Here is a 26,232-nt window from a genome sequence, read left to right on the forward strand (position 1 = left end):
CTATAATATTTAAAAAGTTATAGCCCTGCAAAGAAGGTGAGCGACTCCATAGGCTTACAGCACTGGCAGAGAGTGGTATACGATGGGCAAACTGTGTGGCAGACAATGTGTTAAGACTGTCATAAGCTGCTGGATGTCCTCCCCTGTACAGAACATGTTTGTATCATCAGCAAATAGTACACACTTCAATACATTTGACACCGGGCACAAATCATTAATATACAGATTAAACAGCTTGGGTCCCAGAACCGAGCCTTGAGGGACTGCACACATTATTTTCATACATCTAGATTTGTAATCTCCAAGTTGTACAATTTGTTCTCTGTTTTTTATGTAGCTTTCAAGCCAATCTGACACAACCCCTCTGAAGCCATATTTTACTATTTTCCGTATAAGGATGTTGTGATCTATTGTGTCAAAGGCTTTCTTTAAATCTACAAAGACTCCAACTGTGTACAACTTTGTATCTATGTTTGTTATTATTTATTCAGTTAATTCAATCAATGCAATTGAGGGCGATCTGTTGGCTCTAAAACCGTATTGGTTCTCGGTTAGTAAGTTATTATTTTCTACAAAGTGATCTGACCTGTCCACAAATAATTTCTCCAGTACTTTTGAGAACTGTGAGAGCAAGGAAATGGGTCTGTCGTTTGAGAAGTGTTGTTTATTGCCTGCTTTGTAGACTGGGATGACCTTTGCCTTTTTCATTTTATTTGGGAATAGTGGCAAAACCCCAGGGACCCAGAGAACCAGGGACCAGCCACAGAGATTGATTGATTGAAAATTGTATTAACAGATTGCAGAATCGGTACAATACAGTACAGCTCAATACACACAATTGTTAACACTTAGCAAATGATCTCAATACCTTCTATGCAAGGTTTGAGGCTGGGAATAACAACACCAGCCTACAAGCCACTGCAATGGAGGGGGGGGGTCTGCTGATGGAGACTCAGTGTTCAGGGTAACAGAACATGAGGTGAGGAGGACCTTTAAGAAAGTGAATATCAGGAAGGCAGCAGGACCGGACGGCATCCCCGGCCGCGTCCTAAAAGTCTGTGCCGACCAACTGGCCCCGGTATTCACTGACATATTTAACCTGTCCTGGAACAGGCTGTCATCCCCACCTGTCTGAAGAAGTCCACTATTATCCCTGTACCCAAAAAATCCAAGCCTGCTTGCCTCAATGACTACCGCCCTGTAGCTCTCACCTCCATAGCCATGAAGTGCTTTGAAAAGCTAGTAAAGGGCTACATCTGCTCCTCCCTCCCCATCAACCTGGACCCCCTGCAATTTGCATACCGCCCCAACAGGTCCACGGAGGACGCCATAGCCCATGTGCTGCACACAGCAGCATCACACCTGGACAAGAGGCAGGGGAACTATCTGAGAATGCTGTCATCGACTACAGCTCAGCATTCAATACCATAGTCCCCTCCAAACTCATAGCCAAGCTCAGGGACCTGGGCTTGAACTATGACCTCTGCCAGTGGGTCTTGGACTTCCTGACGGGCAGACCCCAGGTGGTGAGAGCAGGCAACTGCACCTCCTCATCCATCACTCTCAACATAGGGGCCCCCTAGGGCTGTGTTCTGAGTCCCCTCCTCTATTCCCTGTACACACATGACTGTGTGGCACAGCGGAACAACAACACAATCATCAAATTTGCTGACGACACAGTAGTGGTGGGCCTGATCTCGGCAAACGACGAGAGGGCCTACCTGGAAGAGGTCAAGGTCCTAGTGGGATGGTGTCAAGAGAACAGCCTCTCCCTGAAAGTCAGCAAAACAAAGGAGATGATTGTGGACTTTAGGAGGTCGGGGGTCAGGGACTACAGCCCCCTCAGCATCGACGGGGCACCGGTTGAGAGAGTGAACAGTTGTAAGTACCTCGGAGTCCACATATCCGAGGACTTGACATGGACCACACACATTGACAGTGCTGTGAAGAAGGCACGACAACGCCTCTACTTCCTCAGGCGCCTAAGGAAGTTCCAAGTCAGTCAGAAGATCCTTAAGAACTTCTACTCATGTACAATAGAGAGCATCCTGACTGGCAATATCACCTCCAGGTTTGGGAATAGCACTGCACAAGACCGTAGCAGACTACAGAGAGTGGCCCGTTCAGCCGGACGCACAATTGGAGGGGGGCTTCCCACTCTCCAGAACATTTACAACAAGCGGTGCATGGGTAAGGCTAAGAGAATTATCAAAGACTCCAGCCACCCAAACAACTGCCTCTTTGAACTGCTGCGGTCAGGCAAGCGATACCGGAGTCTCATGGCAAGCACAGAAAGATTCAGAAGAAGCTTCTATCCCCAGGCCATCAGGATGCTCAACGACCAATAACACTATGTAACAACCATCAAATGCACTCACAGCACACACATCCACACGCACACACTTACTTTAAACAAACAACTCACTGCAGCACCCACTTTACACACTTTAGAACACCTAAACACACTTCATATTTATTGGTAAAGAATTTGCACTACAACCCATACCTCATTACACCTTACTGTAAATTGTACCTAAATGGTACCTCATCCCATTTCTGCTTTGCACTATATAGTATATTGTATATTAGTATATTGTATAGTATATTGTATGGTAACTCAGTTACTTCTACTGCATTGAACATTGTACATATGTACAACAAGATACAAGATACTTTAATGCCACACAACAATGGTTGGTGGTAATTGTTTTCGGTACAGATAAAGATAAAGGATTTGCACTACAACTCGTACACCTGACTGTAAATTGTACTATGGTATATTGACTTGAGCAGACTGTTAGATCAACCCTGAAACTGAAAATATCTGTTATAATAGTTAAGTCAAAATAATGCTTTAATATTGAACTGTATTATTACATGGACTCTCAGGGTAAGATGGGTTACTCAACTGTATTAGAGAAGAACAGTTGCAGGTCATAACAGCCGCCACGATAACAGATGTAATCAGGGGACAACAAAGACTATGTAAATATAAGTCACACTCCACAGATGAAATGGTGACTCACTCTACTAGCAGAGGGACAGCTGGTCTAACAGAGATTAGAGGTCACAGAAAATATAATTACATTATATTAGATTAGAATGAAAAACAATATTGGAATAATAACAAGATCATAGTAACCTATTAGAAGGTAACTTACAAAGAATATTTGAATACCATTTTAGGAATGTCGAAACTGATTAAGTAATAAAGCTATTTCCTTTAAATCATAGTTGAAATGCAAGTGTCAGTCTGGTAAATAAAGGTTGGTGCTGTCTTCTATGATGTTTGGTATCAGCCTAGAAGCAATGACTGTACTAGGGTGATATTAGAGATCTATAGATCATTGCATGAACCATGTACATTGGAAAATCAAAATAGTACACGAAGGAATGTTAAAGTGTTGGATTCATTCAGAGGAGACACAGGCCACAGACCACCCCCAAAGGAGGGGGCCACCGACACCAACCCCCATTGTGCAAGGACAGACAGCACCCCGGAAGACAGCCAAAGGGAACAGAACTCCATGTATGGAATCAAGAAACCTAACTGGACCAACGTATTATTAGAATAGGCTACTTGTTACAAAGGATCAGATTAAACCGAATATATATATTTATTTATTGATATATATTGCATAGTATTTGTATATCGTTTGATATCCCTTGTATATTCCTTGTACATATACACGGAATATCCCTTTAGTCCAGCCCATAATATCTCATTCTCCTATTGGACAGCGGTCCACCGGCGCCAGGGACCGGCCTCCAGAGCCAAGTTCAAAGTCACCGACACGACATGTCTGTACTTGCCCCGGCCCTGCCCAGGGATACGGCGACAGAAATGAGAGTGGCACTATTTGTTCACCGTGCATATAAATACGGCGCAGGTGGATACAGAAGTTATGTTACCCACTAAGTTGAAGCCTCACCCACGATACAACGTGCGGTGAAGTATGGCCTGTTTGGCCCCAGAATAGCATTGAGACCGCGTGTGAATTAATAACTGAATTGTCAGAGTTTGGCACTGTACCGTCGATTGCGACATATTTCTATTAAGTCAATAATAGTCTATTTGTGTATGGTGTATCGTGCGGTTAGAGTTCTATAGTGACCAGCATCTCCAACGCTTCTTCGTGTTAGCTAGAGTTCTTATCCAGGCTGGGCTGACCTCATGGCGCTTTCACCCGAGGAGACCTAGGCGAGGACCGTATGGACATGTACACTGGATTAATCTACCCGACGACTACATAGCCCTTTGCGGCTGGAATATATATTTGCTTTGGTCCTGTGGTTTATGGAGCGGATAATCGCCGACGCCTGTGAGTGTTGGATTTACCCCGCGAGGAGTCAAGTCGAGTCGGCGCCTCAGACAGCCTGAGGCCGACTAGCTTTCTTCACTGTGGAGCTACAGTCTACAAGAGAACCAAGCTGTATTCGTTTGTGGATCAAGAGGCTATCGCACTGTCTCCTGTACTCGGAGTCTCCCTAGTCATCGTTGACCAGACGTTCTACTACCGACAGATCTCCTACCCCCCCTGCCGGCTTACTACCGGGAGGACCCTTCCAGTATATCCCGCTATATCACTAGTGTACCATAGATATAATTCCCTAAGAGCCAGGTTGTATAATTGCCTCCTGCGTAACCAGAGAATGGACATTCAGTGTTGATTTGCCTACGCATAATCCTTTGCCTTACAAGTGCAATCAAATGTAATATAAGTGTATGATGTACCTTTTGCTCCATTAAATACTTGATAATTACTTTGTCTGGAACCGATTTCATTGTGGAAAGTGTTCATCATATTTAGATATCATGTACTGTATGGCCAGTAATTAAAGTACATAAAGCGGTAGTGGTTTAATGATACCATACTTATCAATACAGTCAGGGAATTGTACCCCTCAGTTACAATTGGTCCTTCGAGCCGGATGGTAACTAGTGTAATATTAATATAGTGGTATTAATATTGAAATGGCCTATGATGAACACTCCACAAAACGGTCCTCCTAAAGTAGATCGCCCGCAGCGTAGACGGCAGCCACCTCAGTACTTAGAGGATTACGTTGCCAGTATACTACCTAGCCTTCTACAGACAGTAAACGCGGAAAAAGTAGAAAGTAAAATTATGTCCGACCCTATCAACCAGGCTACCTCGCCAACAGAGGCCCTAGTGGGTTCTAATGTAACTGACCAAGCTCACGGTAGGGACCAGGAGGGAACTGACACAACTTTACCCCCCGCCAAGACCGAAGAAGTAGTCCCCGGAGAGCTCCAGGAGAAAGACAACCCTCCAGAGATGGAACTCTGCCCGGTACAAGAAGAGGAGAGCGCCCAGGAGATAGAGCTCCAGGACTCCCCGCAGGAGAACGCATCTCCAACGAGTACTGCCAGGAGCGGATCACCTCAACCAGCGTCTTCCCCCAGCGAGGCGGACAAGATGCTGGCACAGGCATTCCTCGCCAGCCTAGCAGCCTCAACAGAGCGCGATCGACTCCAAGCACTGACGCTTAGTGAGCGCGAACATTCTTCCATGGAAAGAGAACGCCTTCAAGCGCAGCAACGGAGCGACGAAGATCGTATACGTCTAGAGATTAGACGCCTTCAGACGGAAGAGAATATGGCAAGGGACTGGGCCGACACCCAGCGCGCCGCTACCGGTGCCCAAAGAGAAGCAGAGCGTGACATCGCTCTCACCAAGCGCGAAGCCGAGCGCGACCGATTACAAGCGCAGCTAATGGAGCAGCTGATCGCCAGGGCAACACCCCCTCCCTCCGCACGGGGTTCCAGGGCTTCGTCAAGACACGGGTCAAGGGCACCCTCCCCTAACCGATCAAGCGACCCTGAGCCCGACCACCAGAGAGAGCCTATACCCCCCTCCGAACTCCTTCCCCGACCGGTCCCAGTGAGACCCAGCTACAAGGAAGGAACGGTATACACCGCGGAGAGGCTAAATAGACGACTACAGGATCTAGAGGACCTGACAGAGGAAGAAGATGAGGGAGAGGAGGAGAGTCAAGCCCGACAGCAGCACAGTACTCCACAGGACCAGGAGGTCCAGTACAGCCCAGGCTCTACCCCCGCGGCTCTGCGCTACAGACCCCCGACTCAATTCACGGGTGAGATTGACGCACGACCAGTCCCGAGGAATAGCACCTGGATATGCGGGCCATGGTACCCTGCCGGTACCAGCCCACCGAGAGGCGTAAGAGGAGACTCGCCTAGGAGGCCTCTCTTCCAACGCTCACCGATGTGCCAGCCATCTACGGCATCATACATTGGCACACCGACGTTTCCAGACTTCACCCATGAGAACAGAGCACAGTACACGGAGCTACGGATGTGCTTAGAGACAATGATGGCTGATGTAGCTGATGAACGCCACAAGTATGCTATCCTATTGAAGCACCTCAAGGTGCCCCGAGCGCACAATATAGCGCTGGCCTATGCCACCTCTACTACCCCATACACAGCGGCTCTAGCAGCACTCGACCAAAGATATGGACGCATATGGGACTACGTAATACAAGAGATAAGGCATATTGACCGCCTACCCCCAGCAACAGACAATCGCTCACTAGACGACCTGTCTATCAAGGTACAATCCCTGGTAGGGATGCTGGGGGCGCAACGAGAAAAGGGTATGCACGAACTATACGCAAACTCTAATGTCGAGAGGATTTTAGAGAAGCTTCCGCCCGCCCGACAAGAGCGCTTCAGGCATCAAAGAGACCACCGTGATCCTAACGGTCCCAAGCCATCCCTCCTAGACCTAGCCGACTTCCTGGCGAGAGAAGTCAGCAGCCTACGATTGGATACGTTCGTGCGGAGCACACCAAGCTCCAGAGAGGGACCTAGGAGAGCAAACGATGGCCGAAGATTGGTGACTGTCATGCACCAATCAGAATCAGTACCGAGCAGCAAGAACCACAGTACCCCCTCGATGAAAGAGAAGTGGAAGATGGTGTGCCCGTACTGCGAAAAGGAACACTGGTTGTCACAATGTGACATGTTCAAGAAGATGACCGCTGAAGAAGTGAGTCAATGGATAAAGTCCAACCGACGCTGTTACCGATGTGCGCGCAGTCACATGGCAGCCGATTGCCGCTTAAAGAAGAGGTGTAGTCGGTGTGACGGAGCCCACCTAGATGTCCTACACGACAGTAACAGAAGAAAGCCTGCACCCTCAAGCAGCACAAAGGCAAGTGTTATGTACATTGACCCCGCTAGCAGCAAGGGCGCCCAGGTGCTCTTAAAGGTGGTCCGCGTAACACTGAGTTACCAAGATAAGGTCATGGACACTTACGCCGTCCTTGACGACGGGTCAGAGAAGACCCTTCTCCTCGCGTCCGCTGCGGCCCAGCTGGGGCTGCGGGGGAGCGAAAACCAGATGACGATTCGGACAATAAGAAGAGATCTAAAGACGATAAAGGGCGAGAATGTCTCCTTCACTATCGCAGCAAGCGGGCAGCCAGAGAGACGGTATAGGATTACTGATGCTTTCACCAGCCAAGAAATAGGCCTGTCGCAGTACACCTACCCCATCGCCAAGCTGATGGATAAATATGTGCACCTGCGTCAACTACCTATCCCGCTCATAGACGGTGCCACCCCGACCCTGCTGATAGGCTCCGACCATGCAGACCTCATAGTCCCGATAGACCGGGTCCACACAGGGCCCAGAGGCTGTCCTGCAGCAGTCGAGACCCGCCTAGGATGGACATTACAAGGCCCCCTCGCTAAGTCTCTTAACCGAACAGCAGCCACTAACTGCCTCCACTCCAGAGTGACAGAAGAAGACACCACTCTCCTACAGCATGTCGAGAGGCTATGGACACTAGAGACAATGCCCTTTAAGAACGAAAAGAAAGACATTCGTTCCAAGGAAGACATTTACGCTATAGCCCTCCTCGAGCAAGGGACAAAGAGAGTCAAAGTCAACGGAGTGATGAGATACGCAACTCCACTCCTGAGGCGAGAGGGTATGCCCACCTTCCACGCCACAAAAGAAGCGACGGAGCGGTATCTATTGAACACAGAGCGGCGCCTAGCCAGAGACCCCGCTCAAGAGATTGTGTACCGCGCTGAGATTAACAAGCTAATCACAGCGGGACACATAAAGAAAATTGACATTAAAGAGGCCGATCAGACGACCGAATCATGGTACGTGCCGCACCACAAAGTCCACCACAACGGCAAGGATCGTATTGTGTTCAACTGCAGCTACCAGATCGGATCACAAAATCTGAATAAAGAGCTCTTGCCCGGCCCAACACTCGGCCCCTCCCTACTAGGCGTGTTACTACGTTTCCGCCAGGACAAGGTGGCCATCAGCGGCGACATCAAAGGGATGTTCCTGCAGGTGAGACTAGTGGAGGAGGACAAGCCCCTGCTGCGGTTCCTATGGAGAGAGAGGATCGGGGATGAGCAACCAGCCATCTATCAATGGGAAGTCCTCCCTTTCGGAACCACATGCAGCCCATGCTGTGCTACGTTTGCACTGCAAAAACACGTCGCAGAGGACCCAGCAGCAGATGAAGAGGTCCGACAAAGTGTAGGAAATAGTTTCTACGTGGACAACTGTCTGCAAAGCGTCTCGACGCCAGAAGAAGCCGAGGCTCTTCTACTCAAGCTCCGCGCCTCCCTGATCAAAGGCGGCTTTGATCTCAGGCAGTGGGCCAGCAGCGACCCGCAAGTATTGCGCAGCCTCTCCCCCGAGGACAAGGCAGCAAGCAGCGAAACCTGGATGGCGACCATCCCAGGAGAAGCCCAAGAAATGACACTAGGACTAGTCTGGCGCTTCAAAACAGACTCGCTCCATTATAAACACACACCCCTGACCAAGGAGCAGGGAAGGTCGACGGCACTACCGACCACCAGACGGAGTGTATACAGAACACTCGCCAGACAATATGACCCGTTGGGATGTATTCTACCTTACACCACCAGGGCAAAGATGATTGTAAGAGCGTTATGGGACAAGGACCAGGGCTGGGACGACCCCATACCCGAACACCTTGCATCCACATGGAGAGAGTGGGAGACGGAACTCAGCTCACTCCCAGGTGTCAACATACGCCGCAGCTACTTCCCACCCACAGTGAGGCCAGAGACATGCCAGATGGACCTGCACGTCTTCAGCGACGCCTCCGAAGTAGCCTACGGTTCGGTGGCCTACTTGCGTGCCCGAGAGGAGGGAGGAGAAATACATACTGCTTTCATCCTGGCTCGCTCAAGAATAGCCCCACGGAAGCAACAATCTATCCCGCGTCTAGAGCTCTGCGCAGCCCTAGCAGGAGCGCAGCTCGCCACGTTAATCCAACGTGAACTCACCATTCCGGTGCAAAGAACAATCTTGTGGTCAGACTCCACGACAGTACCCACATGGATCCGGTCTGATTCGTGCAGATACAAGGTCTTCGTGGGAGTCAGAGTCACAGAGATTCAAGAGTTAACAGAAGTAGCGAGCTGGAGGTATGTGGACACAAAACACAACCCAGCTGACGTCATCACCTGGGGAATGTCCCTGGATGACCTCACCCGTCACAACCTATACAGTGACGGGCCAGAGTTTCTCAAGCTCCCGGAAGAAGAGTGGCCTACACCCACCCCACGGGAGGCGAGTAAAGAGGAGGCCGAAAACAAGAAATCTGTGTTCTGTGGATTGAACACACTTGTCTCCACAGACCCCGACATAGACGATTGCCTCACCCTAGAGAGTGCGCAGCTAAAGACATTTCTGTGGCACCACCCAGAGGTTCAGCCCACTACTGACATTACAGCAGCTGACTACGAAGAAGCAGAACTTCTTCTACTACAATGAGCCCAGAGAGACTCGTTCCCCGATGAGCTAGACTGTCTACAGGGAGCAAAGCCCGTCCCATCAGACAGCAGACTGCTCCACCTAGCACCCGAGAGCGACGCCCATAGTCTCATCAGAGTGGGTGGTCGTCTGCGGAGAGCTCCAGACTTACCGGATGACGTCAAGTACCCGATAGTCTTGAACAGCTGACACAAGGTCACAGAGCTGATCATAAAGAAATACGACGAGGATGTGCACCACGCAGGGGCAGAGAGAGTCTTCGCGGAGATCAGACGTCGTTATTGGATACTGCAAGGGAGAGAAGCAGTGCGGCGCTTCCAGCGAACCTGTCTAGACTGTCGTAAGTGGCGAGCGCAGCCCAGTATACCCCGGATGGCTGACCTACCTCCCTGTCGCCTCCGACTCGGCGACAAGCCTTTTCACTCCACCGGTATGGACTGTTTCGGCCCGCTGTATATAAAGAAAGGAAGAGGAACCGAGAAGCGGTGGGGTATTGTATTCAAATGCATGACCACCCGAGCGATGCATATAGAACTCCTTCCAACCATGAGCACAGACTCATTCCTTATGGCCTTCCGAAGATTCACATCGCGGAAAGGCAAACCGTCTATATTATTGTCTGATCACGGGACAAACTTTAAAGGCGGAGAAAGAGAGCTGAGAGAGAGCTTCCAAGCTATGGGCCCAGAACTTAAGACCCACCTCGCTCCATCCCAGATTGACTTCCAGTTTAATCCCCCGAACGCACCTCACTTCGGTGGAACCTGGGAACGAGAAGTACGTTCCATAAAGACAGCCCTGTACGCCGTGCTTGGGGCCCAGACCGTGGCGGAAGAAGTCCTAATGACAGTCCTCACGGAGATCGAGGGAGTATTGAACTCAAAGCCCCTCGGTTACGTCTCAAGTGATGTAGCAGATGTCGACCCAGTCACCCCCAACACACTCTTGATGGGGCGGCTGGACCCCGCGCTACCCCAGACAATGTACAGGCCTGAAGAAGCGAACGGCCGAAGAATGTGGAGGTACAGTCAAGTATTGGCTGACAAGTTTTGGAACAGCTTCCTACTCCACTACCTACCGTCTCTACAGACCCGCCAGAAATGGGTAAAAGAGAGAGACAATTTGACAGAAGGAACAGTCGTCATGATTATCGACCAGTCACTACCCCGAGCTATGTGGCCGGCTGGCCGCGTAAGCAAAGTGATCACCGGTGCCGACGGAAAGGTCCGAGCAGCTGAAGTGCTCGTCCAAGGGCGGACCTACACCCGACCCGTGGCGAGGCTAATAGAACTGCCAAGGCTCCCCGATACTATCGATGACGACCATGACCCCATGACTTTGTGAACTGACTGACCCTCACAGCAGACATTGAGTAGTGGACAGTGCGGTTAATCTGTCTCTGCTTAGCTAATTAGGTGGGACTAATTAGGGGGCGGCTGTTACAAAGGATCAGATTAAACCGAATATATATATTTATTTATTGATATATATTGCATAGTATTTGTATATCGTTTGATATCCCTTGTATATTCCTTGTACATATACACGGAATATCCCTTTAGTCCAGCCCATAATATCTCATTCTCCTATTGGACAGCGGTCCACCGGCGCCAGGGACCGGCCTCCAGAGCCAAGTTCAAAGTCACCGACACGACATGTCTGTACTTGCCCCGGCCCTGCCCAGGGATACGGCGACAGAAATGAGAGTGGCACTATTTGTTCACCGTGCATATAAATACGGCGCAGGTGGATACAGAAGTTATGTTACCCACTAAGTTGAAGCCTCACCCACGATACAACGTGCGGTGAAGTATGGCCTGTTTGGCCCCAGAATAGCATTGAGACCGCGTGCGAATTAATAACTGAATTGTCAGAGTTTGGCACTGTACCGTCGATTGCGACATATTTCTATTAAGTCAATAATAGTCTATTTGTGTATGGTGTATCGTGCGGTTAGAGTTCTATAGTGACCAGCATCTCCAACGCTTCTTCGTGTTAGCTAGAGTTCTTATCCAGGCTGGGCTGACCTCATGGCGCTTTCACCCGAGGAGACCTAGGCGAGGACCGTATGGACATGTACACTGGATTAATCTACCCGACGACTACATAGCCCTTTGCGGCTGGAATATATATTTGCTTTGGTCCTGTGGTTTATGGAGCGGATAATCGCCAACGCCTGTGAGTGTTGGATTTACCCCGCGAGGAGTCAAGTCGAGTCGGCGCCTCAGACAGCCTGAGGCCGACTAGCTTTCTTCACTGTGGAGCTACAGTCTACAAGAGAACCAAGCTGTATTCGTTTGTGGATCAAGAGGCTATCGCACTGTCTCCTGTACTCGGAGTCTCCCTAGTCATCGTTGACCAGACGTTCTACTACCGACAGATCTCCTACCCCCCCTGCCGGCTTACTACCGGGAGGACCCTTCCAGTATATCCCGCTATATCACTAGTGTACCATAGATATAATTCCCTAAGAGCCAGGTTGTATAATTGCCTCCTGCGTAACCAGAGAATGGACATTCAGTGTTGATTTGCCTACGCATAATCCTTTGCCTTACAAGTGCAATCAAATGTAATATAAGTGTATGATGTACCTTTTGCTCCATTAAATACTTGATAATTACTTTGTCTGGAACCGATTTCATTGTGGAAAGTGTTCATCATATTTAGATATCATGTACTGTATGGCCAGTAATTAAAGTACATAAAGCGGTAGTGGTTTAATGATACCATACTTATCAATACAGTCAGGGAATTGTACCCCTCAGTTACACTACTATTGGGGGAAATCAGAGTATAAAAGAATGTATTGGTGAGAGAGAGGGCAGGTCAGACCAGGCCCACACCAGCCCTACCCAAGGGGGTCATGCTGAGCCTCCCGCCCCCACCAGAGAATGCTGTCTGCTGATTTTTCATGTAAGTAAGCTGGATGGAGGAGTCACTGTTTGTGGTATATAGAGTTAAATACTTATCTTAAAAACCAGGCTTACTCATGTGAAAAGTACTTACAGTAGATTCTCTATTTTCATTGATGTTAACAATGACTGTTGTATGTACATGTTGGAGTTTGAGAATGCAAACCTGCTTGATCCTTTGTACAAGACAAACATGTTAATGTACTTTGATAATCCTTGTATGTGAAAAGCAACCTTTTAATTCACTCTGAGCCGCCGAGGCAAATAAATGGGTTTGAACTATAGTTCTTCTCTTGCCTGGCCTAAACAGTTATTTTCTCTATCAGTAGAGAAAGACCATTTGAATTACTGAATGACCCTTCTTTCCTCCTTCCAGATAGCAATCTCTGTGTACTGTAAGATAACCTTAGATATTTATTAGGAATATACCACAGTACTTAAATTGTACCTCATCCCATTTCTGCTTTGCACTATATAGTATTGTATATTAGTACACTGCATAGCATATTTTATATTATATGGTAACTCAGTTACGTCTATTCTGCATCGAACATTGTACATATGTCTATACTGAACACTGTGACCTTATTTTTTACTTCTAATTTACATGCTATACTATGTTATTTCATACTTATCTTGTCTAGCACAGTCTCTGGAGCGTAACAGTAATACGCATTTTGTATAAACTTATTCTGTACTTCTGTATGACAACTATTAAAGAAACTTGAAACTTGAACTTGAAACTTGAGATTGTTAAGCACATACTGAACACTTTATCTGAACACTTGTGCCTACGTACGTGACTTCTATTTTATACTTGGTATACGTATTTTATTTTATTTTATACGTATCTATTTTTGTCTAGCACAGTCTCTGGAGCGTAACATAGAGAAGCATTTTGTATAAAAGTATTCTGTACTTCTGTATGACAACTATTAAAGAAACTTGAAACTTGAAACTTGGATGCAGACCAGAGAAAGACTTTCATCTTGTTTACATCAGGGTCCCCCATTTTCAATTCATCGTAACATATATGACATACATGACATACAGATAGACAGTACTGCTACATCTAGACATTTATGACATACCAGATCTACAAATACCATACTGTTTTTGATAAAAAAAAAGAGAACCAGGGACCAACCACAGAGAACCAGGGACCAGCCATAGAGAACCAGGGACCAACCACAGAGAACCAAGGACCAACCACAGAGAACCAGGGACCAACCACAGGGAACCAGGGACCAACCACAGAGAACCAGGGACGAGCCACAGAGAACCAGGGACGAGCCACAGAGAACCAGGGACCAACCACAAAGAACCAGGGACCAACCACAGAGAACCAGGGACTAACCACAGAGAACCAGGGACCAACCACAAAGAACCAGGGACCAACCACAGAGAACCAGGGACTAACCACAGAGAACCAGGGACGAGCCACAGAGAACCGGGGACCAACCACAGAGAACCAGGGACCAACCACAAAGAACCAGGGACTAACCACAGAGAACCAGGGACGAGCCACAGAGAACCAGGGACGAGCCACAGAGAACCAGGGACCAACCACAAAGAACCAGGGACCAACCACAGAGAACCAGGGACTAACCACAGAGAACCAGGGACCAACCACAAAGAACCAGGGACCAACCACAGAGAACCAGGGACTAACCACAGAGAACCAGGGACTAACCACAGAGAACCAGGGACTAACCACAGATAACCAGGGACCAACCACAGAGAACCAGGGACGAGCCACAGAGAACCAGGGACCAACCACAGAGAACCAGGGACTAACCACAGAGAACCAGGGACCAACCACAGAGAACCAGGGACCAACCACAGAGAACCAGGGACGAGCCACAGAGAACCAGAGACCAACCACAGAGAACCAGGGACCAACTACAGAGAACCAGGGACGAGCCACAAAGAACCAGGGACCAACCACAAAGAACCAGGGACCAACTACAGAGAACCAGGGACTAACCACAGAGAACCAGGGACGAGCCACAGAGAACCAGGGACCAACCACAAAGAACCAGGGACCAACCACAGAGAACCAGGGACCAACCACAGAGAACCAGGGACTAACCACAGAGAACCAGGGACGAGCCACAGAGAACCAGGGACCAACCACAGAGAACCAGGGACTAACCACAGAGAACCAGGGACCAACCACAGAGAACCAGGGACCAACCACAGAGAACCAGGGACGAGCCACAGAGAACCAGAGACCAACCACAGAGAACCAGGGACCAACTACAGAGAACCAGGGACGAGCCACTGAGAACCAGGGACCAACCACAAAGAACCAGGGACCAACCACAGAGAACCAGGGACTAACCACAGAAAACCAGGGACGAGCCACAGAGAACCAGGGACGAGCCACAGAGAACCAGGGACCAACCACAGAGAACCAGGGACGAGCCACAGAGAACAGGGATGCAGGCCGAACGATGGCCAGAACATAGGGGCATAACCCCAGGGACCCAGAGAACCAGGGATCGACCAAAGAACCAGGGACCCAGGCCGAAAAACGCCTGGAACATAGGCACAAATCCACAGGTAGACAGGTAGGAACAAGTGCCTATGGGGCCCGGGATAAATAGTTCTGCTTCTTTCACAGTGCTGGCATCCTCCCAAAATGAATTAATATAATAAAAAATAAAAACTGAGACCCAGAGAACCAGGGACCCAGAGAACCAGGGACCCAGAGAACCAGGGACCCAGAGAATCAGGGACCCAGAGAACCAGGGACCCAGGCCGAACCATGGCTGGAACACAGGCACCAAGCCGCAGGTAGGAACAAGTGCCTACGGGCCGGGATAAAGAATTGTGTGACTGTCACGGTGCTGGCTTCCTCCCAAAATGAATTAATATAATAAAAAAACGGACCCGTCTGTTGAGCTGATGATCTCCTCCTCTGTGTCAGAACCTCAGTCTTCAGGTCACATATCTGTTGTGCTGCAATGACAGATAGAAGATACAGTTACATGTAGCTTCAACAGTGTTTGGACAGCATCACACCACAACATAGGTTTCATCTCTATTTAGATGTTACTAGTTTAGGACTTTGAGTTTATAGCTCAATTGTCATGAGTGTTTTTACATCCATGTCAGATTAACAGTTTAAGAACGACCGCCTATGTCTACATCATTTGGATCAATCACAACAACAACAGTACAAATATAAAGATGAACACAATATTTTTTTTCTGATGCCATGTAGTGATATAAACATTATTATTTAAAAAACGTTTAATAATTCCATTTTGCTGCAATACAATGATTCAGTAGTTAGCATTAATTTCCAAGATGGAAAGCAAATAAATACAACCATGTATCACCAATAGATGTGGTTTTCTTTTATATCTTGGTTTAGAGTGTAATTTCATTATGTTCAAACCTTAAGAAGGATTTTCATATTAATATAGGAATAAAAGTTTGGAATGATCTTCATTTTCACTACATTTGCATTGTGTGCTGCATTCTGACTGCCAAGGTGGGACCACCTCTGGTCATAGGTAGTGTGCTCATAAAGAGACTTTAAATGTGTTTAAATTAATGTTACTATTCTAAATGGCAAGTGCATGTATGAAAGACTTTGCGCAGTAGTATTGATTGGGAAGTTCACCTTTTGACAAATGTAACTTATAACCAGGAATGTCACCATATTTTCTTGAGGTAAACATGCATGTATGTATGTTGGGGATGAGCTTATACGGATTTGTTACATACAAAGGTAGGACCTCTGCATACAAAGACACTCTATGGATTCCCGCATAACCCTCAAGAGAACGCAGAGCTATGGCCAACGGCTCAATAGCAAGAACAAATAAAAGTGGGCAAAGGGGGCAACCCTAACATGTCCCGCGTTGTAGGGGGAAACAGTCTTGACCTAAGCTATACAATTCTCACCAAGACTAAACTTTTCAAGAATGGCAAAAATCAATACTTGGAATGACGATCAGATAATTGGAATATTCTTTTTGGAGTACATCTAGTCAAGGTAATACAATTGCGTTGATACAAGAATCCAGCCTGCAGCCTGACAAATTTGCTGCTCAAATGCTGCTCCAATTTAGTTTAATCATATATCACAACCTTAATTTCCTTTGCGATGTCCAGAATGGCCTTTGACCTCGACTGTTCATCTGCGTCTTATACAGTTCCACCAGGTTGGTTTCGATCCCGGCCATATCCGCAGCCAAAGGATCTACTTTTCCTCCGAATTAGGCTAAGGCAGTACCAGATCCATATTTTTCTGGGATTAGACAGGATTACTCTAAAACTATACTCATATTCACCACAGTATAAAACGGGAATGCATGGATGACTTTTTTTTTCTTTTTCACAAATTGCACGATAGAAACTCAATGTCAAATGGGCAATAGTATTATATCCATAGCTATGATATATAATATAGTTTGAGCCCTGCAAACACCGCGATGTATTGCTATACTTTAAAGCGGTGGCCTTCTTACCACACGGTACACAGCGCCATCTGGTGCTGATTGAGTTAAAGGCGTCAAGTAGTACAGGGGAGATTAGTTCTGAGAGGGCCTTGAAGAATTCAGAGGGAATCCCACCAGGGGTTGAGGACTTGGAATTTTGCATACTTTTTATTGCATGTGCCAAGTCATCAAGGGAGAGAGACTTATACTTATAGCTCTTTTTTATTATTGGGATTTGTAGTTACTGCATCATCTCAAATGAGAAGATTTAAATACATTATTAATTTCCTGCTGGTCAGTAAGAATGTCACCAGTGGTTGTACAAATGAAGTCTTGGTGTGGCTACTTTACGCATTTAGGCATCCATCCTTCTCACCCTGCTCATACAGAATAACCGGTGTCTGGTCTGTTGTAGTAGATTAGCCGAAAGCACACCAAAATCGGACCGGAGGGAAAGCCTCTTATTTTAAAGGTCTGGAGTGGGTGTTATCAACCTCCAATATTTAATCTGAAATCTCAAAAAGACATTGAACATGGGAGCGGTGAGTAGACTTTGTATAAGAAATTATTTGCCCTCCCAAAGTGTTCCCTTGGATTCTTCCCCATAATCATTAATAGATACAAATTGTTCTATATGGGCTGAAATAAACTCTACAAATCTGTCAACAATAAATTATTAAATTGCCAGGAAACAGCCATTGATTTGTGTTTAAACACTAGATGGAGAGGCATGTTACAATTACATTTTACAGGAAATTACATTAAATTACTAATTATCTTCATTGAAATTGTGTTTTTAGGGACTCAATCTTCTTTGCTCACAAGGACCAGGAGTGTAATTAAATTATGAAAACAGTGTGACTCATTTATCTGTTTTAATATGCTGTTCTAACATGTTGAAGAGTTGAGAGTGCTGTGGGGTAAAACATATTTTCAGGGGTTTCTTCGTCAAAAAGGTTTGAGAACCATTAGTCTAAACCACTATTTTCAATCAGTCACAGTATCATAAAACAGACTTCACTTCCTCCTCCTGTTCCTCTCTCTCTTACCAAGCTGAAGAGCTGATTGTGATCGTCTCTGCTTCTGCTCATCTGTCTCTTTCTCCAGGTACCGTTCAGATCTCACTGTTTACAAGCACAGAGGTTAGTTTTATGTTTTAATACTATATTAACATATTATGTACAAAGTCAAACCATGTCATTCACAGAGAGATCAAATATCAGTTTAGACACAATATCAATATCCAAGACCACTGCCTCCAAAGAATAGTAATGTTTCATTTGTTATCATGACTGAAAATGATCTGGATCTGATCATTATATTATTAAGCATCTTTACGCAAACACCTGTTACCTGTTACTGCACAATGTTGTTTTCTTCTTTTGATTCTATTATATGTACCACTGTATTGCACATCGTTGCGGGCAAGACCACCCGCATTTCATTGTATACCTGTATGCCGTGACAATTAAAACTCTTGACTTGACTTGACTAAAATCAAATTAAGATGAGAGAAAATGCACCATGGTTCATGAGTTGATATTGTCAGACTGAACACTTCTAAGGTTCAGAATATGTGATCAACTACGTCACAGTTGCCCAATCCCTTTCCTCATCTTAGCTAGAGAGCTAGAGAGGACAGTTCAAACAAGAGGGACTGCCAAGCATTGGAACTATTCTACATCTGTCATCTGACTTTTTTTTTTATTACATTTTATACATTTCACTAAGCAAAAAAATCCCTCTTGGTACTGCATTTTAATGTTTTGGTTTGATGTGTCTGTGTGAGTTGAGTGTGAAAAGGGGAGGGGTTGCTATTGCTGGCCACACTTCAGGCTCTGCTCAGAGAGGTTTGTAGAAATTCACACTATAATAAGTTACTATATATATATATATATATATATATATATATATATATATATATATATATATATATATATATATATATATATATATATATATTATATACACACACGCACACATATATATTTGCATGCTATCTTTCTATCCATCTATCTATCAACATATTATAGTATAGTATAGTGATAGATATGACTGGTTTTCGTTATGATTATAACAGGTAAAGTACGTATGTAAACAAGTACGTAGTAAGCCGATTGCCTCGATGAAAAAGGAACACAAGTCAGAGGATCGAGAGATAACACGGACGGAGGCGATGAAGGCTGATAATCTAACAATAGTCTAGTAACTGATCCATTTGCATGTTCCGGTGCACCGCTGAACACATAACACCAACAGGGAAGAGAAAACTGCTTAAATGGAGTGTATCTGTCAATCAGTGGCAGCAAGCATGTTGTCAGCTGACAAAACAAACAACAATATAGGCCTACAGGGCAAAAGCTGTGGTAGCTCCTAGTTTAAGTAATTACCAAGATGTACAGTAATATTACAATATGATTTACTGTGAGCCTGAATGACCTTTAATCAGTTCTCTGTCTTATCAGTCTCTCTTGACATGTTTGTATGTGTCATGTTGTCTTGCCATGCAGTGATGTTGATGCTGCTGAAAGATAGATTTATGATAACTACCTGACCTATCACAGGCAAACGCTGTCATGCTAAGACAAAAACGTTCAATTAGGGATGCTCGATATTGGCTTTTTTACCGATACCGATATACCGATATTGTCCAACTCTTAATTTCCGATACCGATATCAACCGATATCAACCGATACCGATATATGCAGGGTTTCCCCCCCCCCCAACCAAATGGGGGGAATCTTGTTGTGGAATTAACACAACATTATGCATACTTTTGACAATAAATAAAATCAGAATTTGTTCTTACTTGCTTGCCTGGGTAAATAAAGGTTATAGAAATGTAAAAAAAAAAAAAAAAACGTATTTTTTTTAAAAACCGATACCGATATTTTCCGATATCACATTTTTATGCCGATATCGGTAGGCCGATAATATCTGACATCCCTACTTTCAACCTAATAAAGTACCTAACAAGTCCTTATTTTCAGACTGATCAGAAATCATATGTTGCCATTCAGGTTGTGATATGTCTGGTGATCCAAGTGTCTCCAATAGCTAACCTCAAACCCTAGCATTTTAGATTCCCTGCTAACTAGAATTCCAACCCTATAACTCAGCATAATGCATTAAAACAGGATGGACTGTTTCAAATGGATTGGAACAGCAAATAATGGCCAATTATAATATATATTGTTAGTGAAACTCAAAATATACCTTGAAGATCACTCAAGTACATTTGGAGTTCAAGAAGAAAAGAGATCTAGATATACTCACTCACCCTTTGTAAACACTGTAAAACAAGAAACAACGGAAATTGTTATAAGATTAATGTGTTGCTCATAGAAAAGAATAGTGAGTTTTAGTAAACTTTTAGTCTTGAATGTACAAAAAACTAAGATATTCACAGAATCACAAAGCAAAACATGCCTAGAAGATCACTTCATTTTGACTTTTGATATTTTAATATATATTTAATATATGTGTTTCTAACACTTTAAAATGTTGTATATTGAATAACAATTAGTTCTGTATGGTTTTTCCACCAAAATTGTTCCACAAACTAAAAAAAATGGCTTAGCAGCATCCCTATACCTTTTACTTTAACCCTATCCTTCCCCCCTCATGTTTTCCCCGCCACGTCTTCCTCCCTCACATCTTCCTCCCTCACATCTTCCTCCCTCACGTCTTCCTCCCCTCACATCTTCCTCCCCTCACATCTTCATCCCTCACATCTTCCTCCCTCACGTCTTCCTCCCTCACGTCTTCCTCCCTCACGTCTTCCTCCCTCACATCTCCCTCCCCTCACGTCTTCCTCCCTCATGTCTTCCTCCCTCACGTCTTCCTCCCTCATGTCTTCCTCCCTCACGTCTTCCTCCCTCATGTCTTCCTCCCTCACGTCTTCCTCCCTCACGTCTTCCTCCCTCATGTCTTCCTCCCTCACGTCTTCCACTCTCATGTCTTCCTCCCTCACGTCTTCCACCCTCATGTCTTCCTCTCTCACGTCTTCCTCCCTCACGTCTTCTTCCCTCACGTCTTCCTCCCTCACATCTTCCTCTCTCACGTCTTCCTCCCTCACATCTTCCTCTCTCACATCTTCCTCCCTCACGTCTTCCTCTCTCACGTCTTCCTCCCTCACGTCTTCCTCCCTCACGTCTTCCTCCCTCACATCTTCCTCCCCTCACCTCTTCCTCCCTCACATCTTCCTCCCTCACGTCTTCCTCCCTCACATCTTCCTCCCCTCACCTCTTCCTCCCTCACATCTTCCTCCCCTCACCTCTTGTTCCCTCACGTCTTCCTCCCTCACGTCTTCCTCCCTCATGTCTTCCTCCCTCACCTCTTCCTCCCTCACGTCTTCCTCCCTCACGTCTTCCACCCTCATGTCTTCCTCTCTCACATCTTCCTCCCTCACGTCTTCCTCCCTCACATCTTCCTCCCCTCACCTCTTCCTCCCTCACAACTTCCTCCCTCACATCTTCCTCCCCTCACCTCTTCCTCCCTCACGTCTTCCTCCCTCACATCTTCCTCCCTCACATCTTCCTCCCCTCACGTCTTCTTCCCCCACATCTTCCTCCTGACATTTTCTCCCTCACAAGTTTCATGTTAGCAGTTAGCATTTCCAGGATGACAGTGTGGCCAGCTGAGCAATAGTGATCATGATCACAGGTTAACAGGGTTATTTGTGTGACACATGCTCAGATTTTGAGGAAGTACAAAGAAGCTCCCCACCTGAGCTGTACTGTATTGTACCCATTCTGCAATCTGGTAATACAATTTTCAATCAATCAATCAATCAATCAATCAATCAATCAATCAATCAATCAATCAATCAATCAATCAATCAATCAATCAATCAAACCTCCAGTGGAAGAATGTGAAAAGGGCACTCTGGTAACATGTTCTGCACAAATAACTATCTGGATAGTCAAATCCATGCATCCAAGAGGAGTTAACTGTAGAAAAAAGGTTTTTGAGTGGAGGGGGCCTTTAACTCATTCTGCGCCAAATCCGAACATTCTCAGGTTTTAAATCCAGCCATTGAGCACCAAACCCGAGATAGTTCGGGTTTAGATCCTTTTTTCTTTTTTTGGATTTTACCATTCTAAACCCTCGCGCAGACCTGCCTGTGTCTCCCTGGCACCGCTGCCTACATTATAATTGCAATGACGATCGAATCCCGACAGGTGGCAGTATCGCCTACCTTTTGAACTGGGTCTCTCAGTTGTCTTTCAGTGCCTCAATCCCCTCCCCCTCAAAGTGAATCAGCACACAGCCATCTGTTGCCGATTTGCTCGCCTGAAACCTATTGTTTCCCGTATTATAGCCAGGCCCAATGCACAGAAGTAATGGCGATCGCGATGGAACTACTGGGATTATTCATTTTGGAGTACCTTCTGAAAAAATTTAAGGTCTATCTTAGGTCTATTTTACTGAACCTAAAACATGCTTTTGTATTGATCACAGCATCGTACTTTACCGAACCTAAAACATGCTTTTGGTAACGATCGCAGCTTCGTAAAACGACCCCCCCCCCTTGATGACTTTGTGATGGGAAACATCTATATCTATATGGTATATACCTTTGATTTGGAAATAATATAGGTTTCAGGCGAGCAACCCGAACGATTTGCGCATATGCATATAACATGTCATATCTCACAATCTAGAAAACGAGACTGGATTCTTTTGAAACGGGGTGATGTTTAGCGTGGAATAGTGCAAAAACGAAAGTATGTAGAAATGAACTGGTTTGTCCCTGTTGGACTATAAATAGTGCCTGTTAAATGAGCCATACTATTGTCTCCATAGCTATAATATAGAATATACGATGGGTCCGCAAACATCGTGAAAATTGTCAATAATGCTGGCGCCAGGGAGTAAAGATGGAAAAACAGCGTGGCAGTCAATGAGTTAAGAGGAAACACAGATATAAATATACTCACCCTGTTGTAACCCTGTAAAAATAGGAAACAAATCTCAGTTATAAAACAAATGTGTTTTATATAAAATAGTAGAAGATAACTTCCGTTTGACTTTTGATATTTTAATAACTTAGTATTATAGAGTTCAAGAAGGAAAATAGATCTATACTCACCCATTGAAAACCCTGTAGTAAAAAAAGAAATAGCAAATTAATGTGTTCCTCATTTACATTTACATTTAGTCATTTAGCTGACGCTTTTATCCAAAGCGACTTACAAGTTCTGTACGACAAGACAGCAAGAAGGGTACAACTCTATCAGCTGAGTAACAATGTTCATCAAGTGTTGCGTGTTACAGTGTAGGTTAGTTTATTAGGACAAGTGCATGACAGTAAGGTTAGTCAGGGTTAGATTTTTTTTTGTTTTTAATCATTTCAGATAATGGTTGAAGAAGTGAGTCTTTAGTCGACGGCGAAAGATTGGACGGGATTCGGCTGTCCTAACTGGGATGGGTAGTTCATTCCACCATTGTGGGGCAAGGACTGAGAATAGGCGGCTTCTCTTTGATGACCCTCCGGGAGCTTGGATAGGAGTAGGTCTGAGGCGGCCAGAAGATGCAGAGCGTAGGGGTCTTGAGGGTGTGTAGTTAGAGACCATTAACCGGAGGTAGGCGGGAGCGGTTCCCTTTGCTGCACGGTATGCTAGGTCGATGGCCTTGAAGCGGATACGTGCAGCAATGGGGAGCCAGTGCAGGTCCCTAAGAAGTGGGGTGACATGGGCCGACTTCGGTAGGTTTGATATCAGGCGGGCCGCTGCGTGTATGTAACAATATAGTGTGCTTGTGGTTTATTTTGACAGTGATTAAACTAGTTTATTATCATAATATCAATGTGAGAGTGGTTTATTTGAAAGAGATTAACCTCTTAAGCCCTAGCCATATTTTCAGAAAATTTGCCTAAAAGTTCATACCTAAGTAAATGGAAGATTGCTCCACTTCTACATTTGCATGTTCTTGGTATCTAGGGACATCTATGGACCTCAGGGAATGTATTCCCAGTGTCAGAAATATTGTGTCTGTTACTATGCTTGAGTAAATAGTAATGAACCAAAGGAGAATATCAATTATAATTGTTTCCATCTTTGACAGTGAATAACACCATGCTAACATCGACCAGACATGAAACATTCAGCACCTTCTTGAGATCAAGTGTACAAAAAAATCTAAGCAAATGAATAAAGGGCAGATGATTTACAGGGGGTTTTGTAGATACAGTACTGAATTTTTCTATATGAATATAGAATTAGAATATCAGGCCTATAAATTACCTTATTATAGCCAGGTCATACATCTGTGGATTTGGCCAAATCTCCAATGGCAGAGTTAAATTTGGATTTAGTATCACCAGGCGTGCAGCAAGAACCGTGAATGAAGTCTACTGTAAATACAGTTATTTTTTATTATGGAAACTACCCAAAGGTAGGTTCACTCCTACTCAGAGCTGCCTCTATGCCTGTACATCACACAGCCTGCAAAAGAGTTAACCTCGTTCAACTCTCTGAATGTCATAATAACTGTATACCACAGCTATGATGTCTAATTGCTTTGCACAATTCAGTATCACTCCAGCGACTTCGGGTTCCTGAGAAGCGCTTTACAAATACAATGAAATATTATTATTATTACTCATAGTTTGGAAAAAAGATAGCCAATCAGTTTGTTGGGGTAACGTTAGGAGTGAATTGAGCAGTGAGCAGCAGATTTGAGCAGCATAACCTAAACATAACGCCTAACTAGCAACATAACGCTGCCCCCAGCAGCAAAACAAGTTGTGATGTCTGCTCCCGTCATGAGACATGGGTGCCAGAGTAAAAGCAGCATCAAGGATTGCAGGCAGTGGCTTCGTCTCGTGGCTCAGAGTGCATTCTGACCATGGAGCTATTCAAACTAGCTACCTGGCTAAGGACCTAGCATGAGCTGCTAACGTACACAACAGTGAAACAAATGCTTGCAGGAGGGACTAGAACAAACTACGGGGATTTGTGAATGGTTGTAATAATAAAAAGATGCTCTGCTATCTGTATGAGTAGCAGCTGCTAACTTAGCATTGGCTGTTTGTTTGTTCAGTCCCTCCAGGATTTCACAGTTTTTTGTGATTGTGGTTAAACATTTTCCAGCAGCTTTGGTGGCAGCCATCTTGCCTGGGTCAAGTTCAAAATGAACCTATGGTAAAAGATGCGTATGTTGTATCTATAATCCAGTATTTTTCTATCAATACTGTTTTTATTCAAAGTAATATATAACTGTTCCTGTCTAGAATGAACATGTTATTTAATTTTTATTGAATAGCACCAATAGAACAAAGGGGCCGTTTGTGTAGGCTGCTAAGCTGTTACAGCTGATAAAGTCTAACCAGTTAACGTTGGGTCATAATGCTGAACAGCTCTGACTCAGTATTTATTAAGAGCTTCTTAAGCTAAATGAGCGTGAGCAGTTAAAGGGGAGAGTATCCCTGTTGTCAGTTCTCCTCTCGCTAGTGGGGCTACAGATAATAAACTAGTGATGTCACAGTTCTCCTCTCACTAGTGGGGCTAGAGATAATAAACTAGTGATGTGACAGTTCTCCTCTCACTAGTGGGGCTACAGATAATAAACTAGTGATGTCACAGTTCTCCTCTCACTATTGGGGCTAGAGATAATAAACTAGTGGTGTCACAGTTCTCCTCTCACTAGTGGGGCTAGAGATAATAAACTAGTGATGTCACAGTTCTCCTCTCACTAGTGGGGCTAGAGATAATAAACTAGTGATGTCACAGTTCTCCTCTCACTAGTGGGGCTAGAGATAATAAACTAGTGATGTCACAGTTCTCCTCTCGCTAGTGGGGCTAGAGATAATAAACTAGTGATGTCGCAGTTCTCCTCTCTCTAGTGGGGCTAGAGATAATAAACTAGTGATGTCACAGTTCTCCTCTCACTAGTGGGGCTACAGATAATAAACTAGTGATGTCACAGTTCTCCTCTCACTAGTGGGGCTAGAGATAATAAACTAGTGATGTCACAGTTCTCCTCTCACTAGTGGGGCTAGAGATAATAAACTAGTGATGTCACAGTTCTCCTCTCAC

The sequence above is a fragment of the Notolepis coatsorum genome, assembly GCF_963971535.1.
Source record: "Notolepis coatsorum genome assembly, contig: SCAFFOLD_86, whole genome shotgun sequence".
NCBI lineage: Eukaryota > Metazoa > Chordata > Actinopteri > Aulopiformes > Paralepididae > Notolepis > Notolepis coatsorum.